Raw genomic sequence first — 19,818 nt, 5'->3', positions numbered from 1 at the left:
AGGATTTTTCAACTTCCATTTTCGCCCCCGTTAGAGAATGACTTTCATCGATCCAAACTCTCGGACCTTACTGAGGGTCGATGCTCTATGATTGCCAACACTAACTAACTTGCTGCCGCTCTCTCTGTAGACATGATGCAGTTTTTATTAGCTTTTGTGTCACTTTAGTGGAAAGTGAAAAGGGGACGAATTTCCCTTCCCCTTGGAGCAAAATAGCGAACGTTAAATTGGCTTGAGTTTTTCTAGCTCTTTCACTGTCTGAAAAAACCCCCAGTAAATGAAATGGAGTCGTGGATTTCTTACAACATTCAAGTACATTCCCAGTGCATAAAACCAAAAGCACCACCCTGTGAAAGGCAGTCAGACAAAGAAAGAGATTAGATAATATTACATGCACTCTTGCTAGTTCGTTAGCTGACCCAGTTCAAATTAGCTATACGAGCAAACGAGGCAAAACTAATTATTCATATTTTGGTAACAATATGGTAACCCCTAAAAATGCTAATATGGTGATAATAATGGGGTTATAACCTTATAATAATGAGTTAACAGGTTAGAATTCTGTAATAGGTTGTTTTCACAATATTATAAGTCAAACCTCTAAATGATGAGAAATTGTTTTCTTCTTTAATTGGTAATTATCATATTAAAATGTATGTTAAATGTTAAAACCTCCCCACGTTAGTACTATGTCATTTAATGCTGCGAGGCATTACTGAATTATTACCTATTTATTATCAAACTAATACCATGTAATTATTGAGCTGTAATAATAAGCTGTAAAGTGTCAATAACGTTACTGACTACAGTTGCTTCAATCAGTGTTTTATAGTTGAGTTGCTTTGGAACACAATTTGGATGTCCCTCTCTTGTCCAGCATGTTTGTCTTTTTGTCTTCACTTTTGAAAAGTGAAGCTATTAGTTCAAAATGGTCATACATACATTTTTTGTTTGTTGGATTCTTTTTGCAATAAAAGCAAAAAAGGAATATATATAACCGTGTCTCTCTCAGAGATACATTGTGCTCCTTTTCTGCCATGTAGACAGTTGTGTTAAGTTGGTCTTCATAAGATTTAAATCTATTGTGTTATTGTTGGGTAAGGCTTATGTCAGTAAACAGTGCATGCCTGTCTGCTGGGCAGGAAGTGATCTGTAGCAAATAAAAAGGGGGAAACAGCTGCTTAATAATTCAGGATGCTGAGATTAAAAAGTGAGTTTTCCAGGCGCGTTATTAAAAGGCGGTGTAATTACTTCAGAACTCCATGTCAAGGCTTCAATAAGAGGCGCCTAATTTGGTTACTGCCACCTCACGTGTAATTGGTGAAGATGAACAATGCCTTGCACACAAAGAGAGGTCCGGCTGCACGAAGTCCGCCGCTACGCACCGGAGTCGATAAGAAGAAACCTCTGAAAATGATAACTGGGATCTGGCATGTTATTTGACACGGTGTTAGAGACAATAGCCTGCTAGTGGGCGTACTGTATGTACACATCACACCGTGTTTGTGTGTATTCATTTATCTACATGCGCCTCTGTTATTAAAGGGGGCCTCATGTCGACATCTATCTTCAGGAATTCTGGTGATCTCATCCTGTTGATGTATACGTCCTTTATTTTCATTTTGAAAGTTTAATTTATAATTTTCATTGGAGGAATTATGGAGAAAACATACTCTGGAAAGCACAAAATAAACCAAATATGGTTGTCAGAGGAAAACTTTGATTTGGAGGATATATTTTTTAATTCTGATAATGGTTGTGGTCATTTTTAAATTAATCTTGTGTAGTTTTTCTAAATAAGCTCATCAGAAGTGTATCGCAGAGGCCGGCTGCTTTCCTTTAGCCCGACCCGTCGAATCAACAGTGTATGTGTACGTATGCATCCATATTGGGACTGGACTCCTTCCTTCCACAGGCACTCCATCACAAAACAGAGGGAGTTGCTACCAGATGGTTAAACAAACACATCGCCCAACTGCCCATAACTCAAATCCACTTAGCACCCTCTTGTCAACATGTCTCTCACTCGTTCACTACCTCTCCCCGTCTTCGGTGTGTGCAGAGCAGAGGCGAGAGGGAGGAGAGAAAAAATAATGCGGAAATAATGAGAATCAGCAAGAAAATTCCTGGGGGGGTGTGTTTCATTTTAATCACCAAGACTATTCATCCTCGGTAGCTCTCATCCCTTACCCCCGTCTCTCCCTCGGTGCCTCCCCCAGATGTATTGCAATGAAGGGGAATGGCGAGCACCTGGAGTGACAGCGCGTGTAAAGGTCACGGAGACAGAGTCCAAATGTGATGGTTGACTCAGGCTTTTCTGAGAGCTCTCAGGGAGGCGCCCAGGACTCAGGCCAGGGGTTAAGAGTTTGGAGGTCGGCGGGTCGCACTATTTTCCCTTTTCCCTTGGCCTCATCCCTGCGCTTAAAACCTCAATGGTGTACTTGAGAGGGTAATTTATTATCCGGCGAGCTGTCCAGCTTGGACAAGAAGTTGGGAGCAGGGAATTAAGCTTTGCACTTTTGAGGACATAACGTCTGTTCTCTCTTTTTAACGGACATAAGAACATAATATTTTTCAAGAGCACATTATTTAAATGTACGCAGCATGACTTACAGTACAATGACAGCAGATACGTTTTATAGTTTCCCTCTGTCAAACAATAGATTTTAACTGTATTGGCCTAACGTTATTATGAAAGGTTATCTTGCAAGGATTTGTATTTTCGTGATTGTTTTTCTTAATTTAAGGATTCTTTGCCGTTTTGTTCAACCTCTTAGTCATGTGTGCTTTCTGCCAAAGTGCAGTGCTTTTCCATAAAAGGAGCGATATACGACGATCAGAGCATTAATATAGCCGCAAACAACAATTTGCTACATAGATATAGTGGATTGATGTCTAGCTGAGCAGAGAATGAAGTCACTTTCACTCTGTGTGTGTTGCTAGTTCAAGGTCGCCGCTTCGCACTGCTCTCATACGGTGGTTACGTCTTAGAACGTTTGCCCTGACTGGTGGTGTCGCTGTGGAAGCGTTGCAGACGCCCTCCGGTTCCCCCGATATTGAAATTGTTAGCTCTGTTAGCGCGTTTGTCGTTGTTTGGAGCGTTGTTTGCCACCACTCTGGCTCTAACTAATCTAGGGGAGGCAGCACAGTTTGTTTGTCCTTAAAGATTTATCTCACAAATGCCTTTCCAACGAGTGACGCGACATCCTGAATGGTATCTTCCACCATGTTGATAGTGCTGCCTTGCGGCGCTTTAGCGTGGGTGAAAAGGTGAGATGATAAGCATTATCTCGGACACATAATTGTCAAAGGCATGGATAATTGACATGCATGCCACCGACGTCCAAAAGTAGGCCTGCCGATGACAGCCGAACCTGCGTTTGGCCCCTGGAATGTGCAGAGGCCGTTCTCAGACATCTGAACATCAAACGGCGCTCAGCTCTGTCAATCTAATAGCTCTGGATATGGGATTTATTGACTCTCACAGGCCAAAAGAGAGATGAGGGGCGAAAGCAAAACCAGATTTTCTCTCCCATATCAGTTTCTCCTCTGTCAGTCATGCTCTTATATGATCGGTAGAAGAGGTGTGTTACATTATTACCTCAGATTAACTGGATTAAAACAGTTCATATACACGTGCCTAGGCTCAGGTCCGGAGAGTCTGAAGAGTGATAAAGTAATATATAACCCATATTAAGACAGTTCAGGTTGGCACTTCAGGTTGATGCTTTACAGCTTGCTTCACAGTTCAACCTTTATGTTTATTGCAGTAAGTCTTCACTGGCAACCAAACAGCTGGCGTTTTCTCTGACATTAACATAATTCCAGCTTGTCTGTGATATAAAACTGGCAAATGTTTAAACATTTCTCTCCGCTCTCCATACGGCTGAAAAATACTGCACACGCTATTCTTACTCCTCTATAAATCAAACAGGCGTCCAACTTAACGGTAATGTTAAGCATTAGATGGGACGTGTGTGTTGATGATGGGTAACATTTGCAAACTATTTTGAGGAGGGATTTTTATTGATCATCTTGGTGGGTCTTCGCAGATCATGTTGCGCATAGCGGAGATCAGCCGCACTCTCGCACCATTAAAACTTCATTCAGACTGGTGACACAAACATGAGCCGCGGGGCCATAAGTTTGCTGCTGATGAAAACGGATGACATGGCGGCCAGACGCGGGGAAGAAAAGAGGAGAGCGGGGCCAAGAGCTGAGGACACCAGTCTTGTCTCGTTGTCCTCTCGCCTTGATAAAGACGAGGTTCTCACGGAGAAAGATGGAACCAAGAGCACTTCTATTTATCTCTGTTAGGCCTCCGAAAAAAACTCCCTGTCCCTGCTTAGATAGCCCTGCCAATGTGCCATGATGTCATCCCCCTGGCGTGCAGTGATTGATGCATCCTGGCTGCCAGCTCCGCACTAGCGGGAGGCGGGGGAGTGAGGAGGTCGGAGTAGGGAAGGGATGCATTTTCCACAGATAGAGACATCCAAATGTGAACGGAGCCCAGCGTGGGGTCGGTTCAGAGCTCGGGGCCAACGCGCCGCATACCTGCAGCACTGTGGATGTGCTGTTTTTAATGTCCTGGCTCCCTGTTGTCGGTCAGTTTTGATGTTTCAAAGGTGTTCACGAGCAGTTAATGGTGGGGATGGTGTTGCTGGCGGTGGTTTGATGGAGACGCAATGGGGGGAAAGCGGCCCGGCTCTGATTATGTACGTCCACTCGATCTTCCCTCTGAGTTCTGTTACATATCAAGGCTGAAGGAAGAAGGGAGGGAGCCGAGAGATGGAAGGGGTTATTGCGAGTGGAAGAGTAAGTGTTGCGCAGATAGTCGCGGATACGTGCTGAGATGAAGTCGACGGGGAGCCCCCGTCCTCTTGTCAGCAGGCCAAGTTAGTTCTGGGGCTTTAACGGCTCTATCATATGCTGTTTCATAACGTTTGGTGTTTCATGTCTGAAGGGAGATACGGCGATTTACAGGCTTGAAATAGTTGGTTTTCACGTGTGTTCAGTTATTTCGAGATATCGAGGCATGCCATTTCTCAATTATCTTCTGTTTTATTCATGCGTGTAAATGTGACTCAAGGTGGAAAAACTGAACCAAACTGGGGCAAAATACATTATGATGTCATATGCTGTCATTCCTTCAGTCATATTTTACTTAAACATTCAAGAAAAGGCAGCTCAACTCTTTCAGTGGGACTTTTTAATGTTTTCTCCAGAGGTGATCATTATTACCTTGGGATCAATATTGAAAAATAAAGATCCCCATTGACAAAAAACAGTCAATGATCCTTCACTGAATGTGTAAATGAGTAAACGCAACCTCATGCTTTCCAACTCAACTCTATTGACACATTCACAGTTAATTGAGGGTGTTTTCTGTTTCCTTAAATGTGCTTCCGATTTGGTCATCAGAGGTCATCGCACCTTTTTGTTGCGGTGTAGCGTGTGTGTGTGTGTTACATGAATGAGGGTGCGGGGAGTGGGGATGTTAAAGGGGTTTGTTTTATTTTATTTTAATGTAAAGCACTTTGGGCTGCATTTTTATATGTATGAAAGGTGCTATATAAATAAGGTGACTTGACTTGACTTGACATGACATGTTGAGAAGAAACCAACATTTTAAAATTACCTGTATAAAAAAATCTATAAAAAATAATTGGATTTGTGTACAAACACTATGTGGTGGCTGACAGACAACTAATTATGGTATTCAAAATGTGCAGGTCAAACATTGACGTATACATTTTAGGACTTGGGACTTTACTCGGGTCAATTAGGACATTACAATATTTTTCTCAGTTCACCTTTCATTATTGTAAATAAATGTGAGTCGGAGATCAATTAGCAGCATGTTGAGAGGCTGAAATATTTACTTTCATATTTCTTTGACTGACTGCAAACACTAACATTTTAGCATGAGTTTAAAGGGATTTATTGTTTGAAAAATATTTCCTAACTAGGAATGCGGGTCTTTGGATAGAGACAATTTAAATGTTGTCGTATATTCTGGTGTTTTGCTTCTTTAGTCTAATCAAAATGTTCCTTAGATGTTTAGTGTTAATTATGAAATAATGACTAAAATAAGGGTTTACATGAGCAGCCGTAGCTTTATCTATCTTTTTTAATATTGACTTTTGTGCATTTGAATTCAGATGATTATTTTGATGCTGGTACATCCCAGTGATGCTGGCGTTTCTGTCTGCAGGTATTTAATATGCTTTAAGTGTTGTGTGTGCATGTTGTGAATTAGCCATGTATGTGCTTGTGCGCTCGTCCATTTGTTGACATGCAGAGTGCTGCACGCGTGTCGGAGGGAAGGTGCTACACAATCAGTAGCGGCCCCTGCTCCTTTTCACTGTGGTCCGGCGACTGAGACTGAACATGAGGCGCAGGGAATTGAGGTGCATTGATCTGTCCTCTGCAGCGTCTCCCTGGACCGGTGAAATCATTAACCTCGCTGGCACAGACACAGGAAGCAACAACAGAGTATCTTTGAGAGGTTAATTAAAAATAAAAGCACAAGGGGGAAGGGCAGGGGGGTGTATTCACCAGGGAAAACTGCACTGACTTCCAAATGAGCTCACTCCAATAGCTTAGTGGATATGTTTGTGGTCAATGAACTGTAATGAAATATAAAAGGATAGCCGTTTCCCTGTTTCTTCCATGAAACAAACCAACCAGGTGAGCCCAGGTAGAAGCTGCGAAACAGTTTGGAAATTATATGAGAAGAAACTCCTTAAACTATTAAGGAACTGGAACCGTGCCAAAAGCTGAGTAAGCTTTCCTATAGAAGCCAGGTATTCATGCTGAATGATGTTTAAACCTAGCATAGGCCCTGTGGTCATAAATCTGGCAACGCCATTCTCCAATTTACCTTTAAGCTGCCTAAAGCCCTATTGGCACGGGACTAGTATTACACGTGATTTAGAAATTATCCCTGACCTCTGGGATTCATGCGGGGGATTCACACGGGATAAGTCTGAATTTTACTTATGATATGATTGAGAACATCACAGCCTGCGTAACATCCGTTTCCTGTGTACTGCTTTCCTTTTTCTTTAGCGACGAGAGAATACCACACAGAAATAACTTAGGCGTTTGTATTGAATGACATGCATGCCATGTCATTCATCCTATCATCTTTCTAGATTTCGCTCATTTGATGGATTTCAGCGTGCTCTATGTATAGGCCTAGGCTCTCCATATTGTGTAATGAAATGAGCCTCCTGAATTTGCACCCAAAATGCTGTCAAAACATTCATTTTTTAAATTTCAAACGCAGCCGGCATCATTTTTAGCAGAGAAAGAGGCGGGAAAAAACACGTTAAAATCACAACAAACAACCCTGAATTAGTGAGATTTGCACAGGACTAGTATTATCAGATACCGAATTTACAAATTACAGACATGGCTGATTCACACGGGATTAACATCACCGGCGTCCTCTGCAATTATTACAAATTAGAGTCCCGTGCGAATATGGTTTTAAATAAGGAGCACTCCGCAGCTCGACTCAGCCTTGTATGTACTTTGTATCTGCTTGGGTTTAACTGGTCCCACTGGATTGGAAGGAAGTATTGTCTTCATGCCAGGACCTGCTCAGTGGTCCAGCCCTCATCTCTACTTATGTAGCTCCTCTAGTCTTACACATGGTTCATCATTATGTCATAAAACCTGTCCTAGCATCCTCTGACGTATGGTGCAACTTCAAAACGTCCTTGAATCCTGTCCTAACCAAAGCAAAGAGCAGATGTTGGGCAGCATGACAGCCTCATATCTACACTGTATCCACTCAGGTTGCTACCACAGTCGCTGGCCCAACTGACTTCATATGCACCTTCATTTAATAGTCAAGGCTCACTCAGCTGTCCAACCACCATCACTGTTTTACTGGTTCCACTAGTCTCACCAGTAGCCAGAGGTGGGAAGTAACCAAGTACAAATACAGCCAGTAGAAATGTCCCTCATAGAGTTCATTTCAGATCCTGTACTTTTCACTTGAGTAAAACACTGCAGTATCTTTCAGGATTTGGACTTAGGAACAATGAAATTCAGACATCGGCTGGAAATACCACGGCGTGCCACTCGGCGGCCCACGTTAGAGCCGTTTCTCATCTGTGTCGCAGAAGTACGGTGGCCTTCAGGTATGTTAAACATGTCAGGCTCTAGCTAGATTAGCTAGTTTGGTGTGTCTTTGTTTTGTGCTGTAGAAACCGCAGACAATATGACTCTCTTTCACTCTTAGCGGAAAGGGAACCACACGACCAAAATCTACAATATTACAGTATTTATGACACTATTTCATTCATTTCTGTAAGTGGTGCTACCTTTCTAAACTCCAATGTTCTGCACAGTAGATGAAAACAAGATTATCCTCATATCAACACATACAATAAGTTATAATATGAATAAGTTATAACTTGGTCAGCTGTTATCCAATGAATTGCCATTCAGCTGAGAGTCCGTCAGTTCCCAGACAGTGTGACGGCTTCAAGACAAACAGCAGCTGATGTTTGAATGTCAATAAGATGTCAGATCAACCAGTGTGATGATGCAGTACGTCACCATCGATGAGCCCGCTGTTGAGACATTTTGAAATATTTCAGCTTCAGAACAGTGAGGCAAAGTGGAGCGAACATTTTGTCAGACCTTGTCAACAACGATGGCTCCACTTCTGCCTGAATTCATACATTCTTTATGAATGTTTTATTGAAAAGTCTCATTATGTTCATCAAACACATATTGGTACCAATGTTTCTTTACCCAATATTGCTTACAGTACAAGAGACATTATTTAAGAAGGCACTTCATTGGATTACATCCACACACAGCAATGAGTTGTTTTATTAGCTTTCTGCTGTTGTTTGTGACATAAACGGGTTAGGCGTTTGCGATTGTGTGAGAATGTGATGTGGATCAACTTGATGGGTCTGTTGAGCGGCGTTATTGCAGTCTGCGCTCCCCGCGAACACTCGGGAAATGATGCTCCCCCTGTCAGGGCTGCAAAGCCCCTCTGCCTCTGGATCTATGGGTAATTACTGGGAAGGTGCTGACTCAGGACGCACACACAAACCCATATGTACCCTCCACACATGCAAACAGCTCACATAGGAACGCATCAAGGCTAGTCTCCTTCTGATGATGAGATGAGCTGGATGAGATGAATATCCACAAATCTCTTGAAAAATGAAGAAAAGGTGCATTATTACTTCAGTATATCAAAATGTAATCCAGTTTGTTTGAATTTCCAACAGGAACTTCCATCCAGTAGACCTCTGTTCTTGTCCTGAGCAGACCAAGTACTTTTGTTGCATTTTTGTTCAATTTCATAGTTATTTTAAGCCAAATTGTGTTTTGTTGCCTAAACCTTACTATGTAGTTTTGTAGTGTTTTTCGTTCCATTCATTAACCATGTAGTTCAAATTGTTTAAAACTGCAAGTGTTAAAAAAAAAACCTTGCAGTTTAATTGTATTGGAATGTAATTTTGTAGCAGACAGGGTTGACGTTCAAATTCTTCAGAAATGTAAGGTAAGAACTCAAACAATTTCAGAGTGAGTAAAACTAACTTTGCTACATGCGTCCAAGTACATGTCATACAGCTGACGTACCAAAGATGACATCACTAGATAGCCCAAGCTTTACTGAAAATAACTATGGCATGCCAAACGAGGACTAAATCCTGCAAAAGAAGAGGGAAAACCAAGCAAGATAAATAGCCTTGGTTTTAAACTGTCTATCCAGATGTGTCTGTGTCCAAATGGGAAACTTTGAATGCTGTATTTTTGCCTTAAAGCCACAGCCTAAGTGCTCAATCTTAATGGGGAAGATTACAAGAGGTTTAAAGGTGTACACCATTAGTAGAATGGGTAGGTTGAAAGTCAAGTTTTGACACAATAATTACCTTTAGGATTCCTCATTGCTTCTGCTTATGACTGACATGAGTTATTGACTCTACTAACATTCCTCACCAGCTCAGCCTGTGATAATCTTTTGGATGTGAAATGACAGATTCACCAACTTCCATGGCAACCACCCACAGGACCTCAGCGAGAGAAAGCCCATCCCTCTTCAGAGATGAAATAATTCCCAGGTTTATTAGCCTCTGGAAATTGGCTTCAGTGGGAGGTGGAAAACAAATCATTTGAATACATACCCGGGTGTCCTAATGTTCATTTCAACGCTGTCACTTAGAAGGGGGGAGGGAGGAGGGACGGATGGAGCGCTTTGTGCTGCTGACAGCGTTGGCTTTTTGCGTGATGAATGGGGCTGTCACAGACGGTGACAGGTTTGTGTTCAATACATGTGGATGTACAATACGCTCTGCATCCCGTGACAAGCTGGGAGGCTTTTTGTCCCGATAATCTCCATATCGTTTCATCTCCGGCTGCTTATGGCGGATGTGGTCACTGAGGGGTGTTCCATGGCCGCTGCACACAGACTGTCGATCCTCCAGAGGCAGAAATGGGACACAAAGTTGACTGATGTGTTCAAGTTTGTCCCTTATTGTTTTCAAAGTCACTGGTCTGGTCGGGAAAATGCAGATTGGAATTTCAGATTCGACAAACATTTCTGAGGCCCTGTTCGCATGTGATGATTAAATTATCTGAGGAGAACTGATCACAAGTGAACGCACCTGAATACAGCTTACAATCGCCCAAAATACGTAGAGGATGCTACAAACACCCAAGCCGTCAACTGGCCTATTTTGCAAAATGGAAAAATGTAATCCTTCAATCACATTTTTATTCCAAAGAGCATTCACACTGAATGTATCTGAAAATATTGATTGTTAAAATCTATATCTGAGGTGAGGTAATAAATACCAAATCAGAAAAAAATAGTTGGAAGGCTGAGCACGATTTAAATGTTTTTCTTTTTGCATTTTCACCAAAGATTGTATATAAGAATTGGACGTAGTCAGCGTGACATCACCCATTGGCCTCAAGTTCGGCATTTGCAGTTCCACAATCGTCACCATCTCTGATTTTGGCTGACGCCATCTTGTGGGTGAGGGTGGGCGGAGCTAAGTACAACTGAATGCTGAATAAGACTTTTTAAGGTGACCAGAATACCATGGACGACTCCCGGACTGGACAACGCTTGTTGTCATTCTGTCAATCACAAGCTAGCCCCGCCCTAAAGCATACCCTGCTTTATGGTCTATTTGACTTTAGATGAACATCATGCTGGATTGAAGAAGACTTGAAACTAGAGATTGACACCACAAACTCATCTTTATAATGTCCACGGAGGTAATAAATCAAGTGAGAAGTAGGATCATTTTGTCATAGATTTCCATGCAATCCGACTTCTTTTTGCAACCGGAGGAATCGCCCCCTGATGGCCAGTAGACAGAATGCAAGTTTAAGGCACTTCAGGTTTCAAACCAGAGATAAAACTAATCATGAGTAGGGAAGACAAATCCTGCCATAAGTGTTCACTCTGACAACAAAATATCCACATCTGGACACAAACTGTACGAAAAAAACAAAGTGGGAACCTGGAGATGATAATAAAATACTATAGACAGTAATTTAATGAATCAAAATGATCATATATTTCCATTCATGTGTGGTGTTGGGTAATGTACTGCAGGTCAGGCTATCAAACACCCTCTACTGTAGACTTATATGCACCTGAGGCAAGTTTGAACGTGCAAGATGAGCTATAGGCCAACAAACTGTGTTTCCACTTTTTAACAGGAGCGCTAGGACTCATAACATTATTGTCATTTCCTCCTTTCTCCCCTGCCTCTGCCACTCGAACACAAACACTCAAGTTCTTTGGCTCCTGCGATTTATGTTTCACCCAAACCATAAGACGTTTTCTGCTCCTAAGGAGGCTTTTGGTACAGAAATGGAAAAGAGAAAGAAACAAAGGTGATCTACAATCACTTTTACACCAAACAATAAACCAGCAAAACAATTAAATAAACTACCAACAAAACAACAATTCCACAACTGGGATGCACAAAAGAAATGATGATGATGACAGCAACGTGGAAAATGGTAAGAATATAATAACATACGTAAAAAGAATGGAGGAAATGGAGAGATTTATTAAAATGGCTCTGCTGCAGGAAATAAAACCATAGAGGAAGTGAAACTGAGTGTGAGGGTGAATGCATGCATGTCTCTCTACAACTTACAGTATATTTATGCAGACAGATGGTGTTAAATGGAACAGGGAGGAGAGAAATGTGGGGGGAAAAGGTCAGTTTATTATTATAAAATGCGTAGATCTTATAAGAAATTGACAGTTCAAAAACTTCAGATATTGATGAATTATTCCTGCCAATGTTATGCATGAGCTACAGACAGTAAGTTATTAACACTGGACGAGGTTCTTTCTCAGTTCCTCAATTCGAGTAAAACTCTGCCTTGATGCCGACATAAAAATAAAAACATAAAAGCTTTTGAGTTTTTCTCCATGGATTTATTGCTCATGGTGGCGATGGAGTGTGAGCCTTTTCTTAATATTTATGAACTACAGCGACAGAGTAAGTTATGGACACACATGGAGCCAAGACCTTGCTTAGTATTTCTACTCCCTTAATATTTATGCTTGTCTGACTTTTTTCCCTCCGTATTGCTATGTTTCCTGTTTTCCTGCCCATTAAAATATCTCAACGAGAATTAAGGGAAGCTAAAAGAGAGTATAAGAGTGTTTTTCAGTAATGGGAGAAGTATAAGGGTTTTGTCTAAAAAAAAAAGTTACAAAAGGTTATTAATCACAAAAACTCCTAGCTTTTCCAGCGTGTAAAGGTCTTACATCTTTTATTTTTAAAGTGTGATTTGTTATAAAATGATGGAAATATCAGAATGGGCTTTGGGGACGCAGGTCTCTTTAAAACGTCACCATTTTCATTCTTTAAGCGCCTGTAACGACTTGTCTGTTTCACACGATATTAGCATTCATTACAGGAACTCTGAGATCCTGATCTGAGGGTTTCCCCCCGAAGCTTCTGACATCTGCACGGCTCTAAGCATAGACACGCGTTCACCATCAGGCTAATGGTATTACGCTTGATCCTCCTAAGCTTTATCATTGTTTGAATCTGTCAGAAAGAAAGGATCTCTTCCCAGAGGAGCAACTTTAATCTGATGATATGAATAAAAGAAAAATAGAAGGACATAATAATGATTTAACAGCTGGCTTAAAGCATCCAAACAGGTTCCAGTCAGTGCAGTGTTGTTTAATAGCTTGTATTTCACCTATGTGGACACGTGCGTTATTCCATCATGATTGGGCCAAATTGGGTGGGGGTTTGACAGTAATTCTTCGTGTTTGTTTTATCCTGCTGAGGCGAGAGCTGGTTTCTGGATTAGCACTATTTATATTTCACACTAGAACTCGATCACAGAGAGGTATACAAATGATTAAAACCTCTGGCAGTCGCGTTGTCCTGTGTGAGCCTCTCCATCCATCTGGTCGCCCAAGTCGGCAAAACAAACACCGGGAATTACGGCTAATCATTTCTACACCTGTTGCTCTCTGCTGGACGCCTAAACCGAGGTGAAGAACCCCTCAGTCTGGAATGAATAATGATCCTCACTTTTACTTTTCTACTCTTCATCACACACACACACACACACACACACACACACACACACACACAGTGGATACATCAAACATACATGTGACTGACAATGTAATGGCTAGATATGAAATATATATAATATGAGAGAGAGAGATGGGTTGGTTGGTGAGGGGAATTACTGTCTAAAAATAAATCTTTTAATCTGATGCTGTATCATCAGGATCATACTGTTCAATAAAATGTGCTTATTAAAACAAATAATTCATAAAAATATGAAAATTGTGAGTACAACCACTGTACATGTGTTGGACTCAGAAATACTGGGTTCTGTTAAAAATGCTAAAAAATACTTAAAAGTAAAAAAAAAAAGAAAAATAGGAGTGTGTTGTACCAGAAAAGCAGCATTTCCCTTCAAGCAGCCGCGGATGAACACTCATGGTGAATTGTCTAAACTCTGGAGGTTTCCCACCGCAGCCCTGTCCTCTGAGTATTGACAGGTAAAAGTATACACTGCGCTTTCACCTTTAACCTCAACTTTAAATAGAAGATAACACAAACTCAATCACCAGCGTCCCCACGGGGATCGTTCAGCCAGAATGGAGGACAAAAGGATGATGCAGCGGCCACATAACGCACTTTGGAAATGACCTCATATATCCTGATTAAAGGTCGTATACGTTTTTACGTAGCCTTACATCTGGATCATACATTTCCCTGAATGCTTGATAACCAGCGGTTAATGCTGCACGGTAATACTGATGGCTTTGTATTAAAGCTGCCTCCAGCCAACCGTATTGAGTTTCTTTAAATGTCACAAACAGCATTTCTTCAGGCGATTATTTCGGGGGGAAATAGTGAAGCAGCATTCAGGCAAGTGAGGGACTAGATGAGGAAATACGTCTTATCAAAGAGAAAATGTGTGAATAAAAATCACATTTTTTGCAGCTGTGGTCAGGACTTCCATCACCTTAAAAAATGACATGAAATATTTAATCATGGGGGCAAATAAATGCAATGAGACATGACTCATATAATCTTATTTTTTGTGAGCACACACTTTGTTGTGGTTGGAATACTCTAAAACAGAACCTCTGCTCTGAATGACATCAGACTATTAATGTGAATTTAAGTGAAAGCCCTCCTTGTGTTCTTCATGTGACCAATTAAGCACCATAAGTCTTACTGTGTGTGTGTTGCGTGTGTGTTTTTCTTCTGTGGAATTGCTGAACTTCCAACAACATGATGTACGGCAGCACGAGATATAACGCACGTCTGTGCAAAGTTCTGCCTCTCAGCTCTGAATGTGCACTTATCCTAAATATTGTTTGACCTCGCCAGGGCCGGCTATTATTCTCCTGTGAGTCCCCCATCACCTCCACCGACCCCCACTCGTTTGCTTTTTTTTTTTCCACAGATGGATTTTTTGTTGCATTAATCCCACAGATCAGGTGGGTTTTGTCAACGTGTTAAACTTTAATACTTTGGGTCATTTATCTTTACGGCCGAACCCGAGGTCTGTCAGCGACCAGACGAGCTATTTCCTCATTTGGTTTGGGAGCAAAGTGGCGCAGAAGAGAGCAAAGGGGGGGAGGGGGGGTGGTGATGGAGTGGATTGGGGGGCAAGGGGGTTTTCTGCTCGCCACTAAATGAAATCCTGATGTGAGAGGCAGGCTGGGTAGAGAGGTGATCTCGGGGGTCGCGGCACCACACCATCTAAAGAAAACGACGCCCCTCCAGAGAGGTGGCTTCACTTATTCATTTATGTTTTTCTTGCTTTGGAGGAGCTCGTAAAAAAAAAAACAGGAGCGTTCAGCGATGAGCCCCTCATTACGTGCGTTCGACGCAGAATTGGGGGCCCGCCGGGGGGGCGCCCAAGTGGACAAGGGTAGAATTGCAAGTGATTAATTTGTTGAAGGCTCCCCTGGAACGCGGTGTGCCCTCACAAGCATTTGTCTTCATTTGCCAAGATATGTACGGGGACGCGAGGAGATGGGCTCGAGGAGCCCCGAGTCCATCCCGCTTTTCCTTCTCTCAATTTACAAAACAACAGTTCAGGCTCTCGTCCAACATCCTGTACGCTGGTGGAGCTCGTTGCTTGTACATTGTCTTACTGTTCACATGCGGCAGGAAAACAAAAACGTTTCCTCGCTTCATTTAGCAGCTAAAGCCGTGGAACGAATGGACAAATAATGTGTGTCATAATGCTGGTACATACACTTTGTTTTGTTGCCTGCACGGAAGCGAGGGAAATGTCAGAGCTGTATTTCACTTGTTTAATTGCAAGTCTGTCAGATAGATTGAGAGAAAGAGAGCTTGTGATATATTCTCAGGGCCATTTGCAATAGTAGTGAATGTAAAATTGACAGTGTGTGGCTTGGAGATCGGGTTTAGCATGCAAACCATGTTTAATTCAGGATCATTGTATTAGAATGGTTTATCTATCTGCAACAATACACAAACATGCTAATTACCAGGAATTTAATTGAATCCCCTCTGGAATTGGATAAAAAAAAAGTCAGACTATTCTCATATTATTTGCATAATTAGGGAATTTTTGAGTACAAGAAGTGTGAGTTTTGAAAAGTGAAAGTCTTCATAAGAGCTCATGAAAGTCTTTGCCCCCTCATGCCGAAATTAAAGTAATTCACAGTAAAACCTGTTTGTTGAAAGTTTTAGTTCCTGTAAAAGTCAAAGAACCAATGCACTGCAGAATGTCTGGGTGTGTTCGATGGGGAGAGACTTTTCCGTGGGTGTGGCTGCACAGTACGCTGCAGGTAAATGGATGTGTTGGCTGTGGACCCTTGGGTCGCCACTTTAAGGCTTAGTCTTAAGTTTTGTTTGTCCGAATCTTTTATGATTATTGAGTTTATTTTCTTATTTCTGTGTGATCTTTTTATCTATTTGTTTTTTTCTTGCTTTGAACTTTTTTTTTGACAATCAGTTAAGTTTTGTTTATTTGTTTGTTTGAATCAGAACTGAGGGAGACCCTTGAAATGCCTTTCAGGCGTTCTTCACATATTTCATAATTATTTCTATCTTTTTGTAAAATGTTCCTTTTATGTACTTTTAAATAAAAAGAACAAAAAAAAGATAGCTGCAAATGCCCCACCCAAACGATAATATACTAATAATTATGATAAAGCTCAATTCAAGATCCAAAAACACAAATCAAAACATTGCTGTTTTCTTATGCTGTAAAATGTTTGCTCACATTAATAATTGTTAAGATTGGAGTAAAAGGCCTGTAACGTGATCACTGAAGAAACACCCAACATGCTGATTTTACATTTATAACTTAACCCCTTCAGCTATGTGTGCAGCTATATGTCAAACGCATGAGGTCATTATTAACTCATTATGAATAAAATCGAGGGGAAAGCAACCGACAGCCCGACGCCGTCATTTTCTCCAGTTGCCATGCAGCTTTAATATAATTAGAACAATATTAGTGTGGGGTCGTTCTAGTTCCTCTGCTTGGACAAGATGGCTTTGGGCAACACACACACACACACACACACACACACACACACACACACACACACACACACACACACACACACACACACACACTAACCATATAAATCTAATGTCTGGTATCAGATTCCAGGCTGTGTACCTCCAGTCATTGGGCTAATTACACAATAATGAAGCTAATCAAGAGTTAAACAGGAGAATGGCGTGGCCTTAATGCTGCTGTAAGCCTGCTTAAAGCCTCCACATATCCTTCTTTATGATCTTAAATGGGCCCCGGTGGACCATTAGAGAGCAACCAGGACGACCACGGTCCTCTCCCCGGAGACGGGGGGTGGTGAGTGCAGTGTGTGAACTCAGGCCACAGAACACAATGAAGCCACAGAGGTCTACTGTAGCCTTGTGTTCAGAGGTGGAAGGGCTTGGAAGCGGTTTGCTCCGGTTTATTTGTGGCTCTCTGCAGCCAATCCAAGTGGTTCAGTCGGAGGAGCTGAGTGGGCGGTGGTGGAGCTACACAATACAATCTCTGCTCTACAGTTGATTCCCTTCACGTGTATATGATGCAAGCAAATCCTGCACGCTCTCATCAACCAAACATTATTAACACTGCAAATAAACGCTGATGTCAGCAGGTACAGGAATGACAGTAGCTTATATGTTGTATACTGTTCTTCAAATTCTGAGATTTTACCTGAACCACCTGAAAATGCATGTGATCCATCTGTCAATAGATATATTTATTTGGTGTGTTGCATTGTGGGACAGCAATGTTCACCAACACACATTCAAAACTAAAAGTGCTTCATCCTATGTTCAGTACTACATATAGTTCATTGTTTCAGTATTTTACAAACAAATGTGACAAAAATATTCACTGATTTCAATGGGAATTTGCTTCCTTTAAGCATGTCATATGTATAATTATCATATTTAGGTTTTGGATGGTTTGTCTGACAAACAAAGTGACTTGAATATGACACTTAATATTCTCTGACATATGAGAGACAACACGAAAATAAACTGCAGATAAATCAATAATGACAATAATATAGTTTCCACTTTGGTGTCATAAGTCCCGGGTCTGAGCACTAATATACCATCATGTTAGAGTCTAAACTGAGTGATGAGTATAGATCATATCATGTATATAAGAACCAAATAAAACGAAGAGAAATTGATTGTAAGAGTATATCCACATCCTCTCTGTTTGATCACCAACACCATCCTGTCAGTCAACACTAATTGCTCCACACGTTCTCTTCAGGAATCCAATTAACAGCAGCATGAAGAGCGGAGTATCATTATACCGAAACAAAAGCACGCCGAGGAGAAATGATGTCATGGAATGCTGGGACGGAGACGAGTGGCCAATCAGAACTGTCGACGTCAGCGACGTCACCTCCAAACGGTAAAGATGCTGTGAGGAAGAACACCTGTAAAATGTAACGGTGCGTTCGAGGACAGCTTGGAAAGAACATACTCCCCAAGTGACACCTTGTACCAACACTGGCGCTCTCTTAATTTGATATAGGCTTAATAATAGACACAGGGATGCGTGCACACGTGGTCACGTGGTCACGGACACACACACGGCCTTGGAGGATGCCCTGTCCTCACTATTATACGCAGGTGAACTCAACAGCAAATCTGTTTTTTTCTTTATTCTTAAAATATCCCTATATTTATTTCTTATTGTGTTCTTTTTCTAGGCATTCAGCCGGTCCGTCCCTTGAAATAACATTATTTTGCCTTTTGTTTACACCAATATTCCACAAAGAGAATATTTCCACGTTTGGAGCCTCTTCAACACGCACCTTGATCCGGGTCTTAATCCAGTGAGCCTCTCAGGGTGTTGTACAGCGGTAACAGGCCGGTCGAGAACGGAAACAAACACCCACGGCGCCCTGGGCAGCCTTCTCCTGTATCATGTTATACCGAGAGGCGTTTACAGCTGTTTTGTTTCATAATACAGGACGACAAGCTGCGCTGTGAGAGCTGCGTTTACAGCGCAGACACCAAAAACGGAGCTTGTACGGCCTTTACACTTCCACTAGATATTAATTAACCCCAAATATATCACTCATTTCTAAGGGATAATATTACCGTTTTTTTTTTTTTTTTTTTTAATAACCCTAAAAGCACCCCAAAGGGATGATAGAATTGAAGGTACCAAATACCGATTTTATTGTGACCTTATTAAACTGTTGTTATTTTTATCTCCTATGAAACGTGTTATGTTTATATTACTGCTATGGAGATTTATTTTGGGCGCACTATGTGGCCTTGGGGATTATTTTATTGCATTGTGTCCCCCGTATAAAGTGATATTATTAAATATCCATTTAAGAACGTTTGTATTAAAATATTCTTACAACAGGGATTCAAAAAAATAGAAAAAAACAAAATTATTGACAAAGGAAAGACAGAATGTGCTTCGAATAACTTCATTCCTGCAGATTTGGATTGCATTGCTTTTACATGTTTGTGTTTTAGTACTTCACGGTGCAGCTCTGCGCCTGGAGAGATGCGCGGTAACGCGTTACAGCGCTGCAACTAATCCAATGTTCGGGATTATTATTACAGTTGTTGCATTTTGTCGCCACCTTCCTCGAGACTGACTCGGATACTTTCTCTGATATTCTGCTGCTCAGAATTAATTTGGTGATTAATGACAGAAAGCTGGGCTGACCTTTGGGGGGGGGGTCCTACTGCTTTGATTTTATCGAGCCAAAGGACGACACGAACACTGCACATGTGCGCCTCCTGATTCTTAGGACCAGTGGTTTTTAAATGGAAT

This window comes from Eutrigla gurnardus (genome assembly GCF_963514095.1).
Source record: "Eutrigla gurnardus genome assembly, chromosome: 5".
Classification (NCBI taxonomy): domain Eukaryota; kingdom Metazoa; phylum Chordata; class Actinopteri; order Perciformes; family Triglidae; genus Eutrigla; species Eutrigla gurnardus.
Note: the sequence above shows the minus strand (reverse complement) of the source record.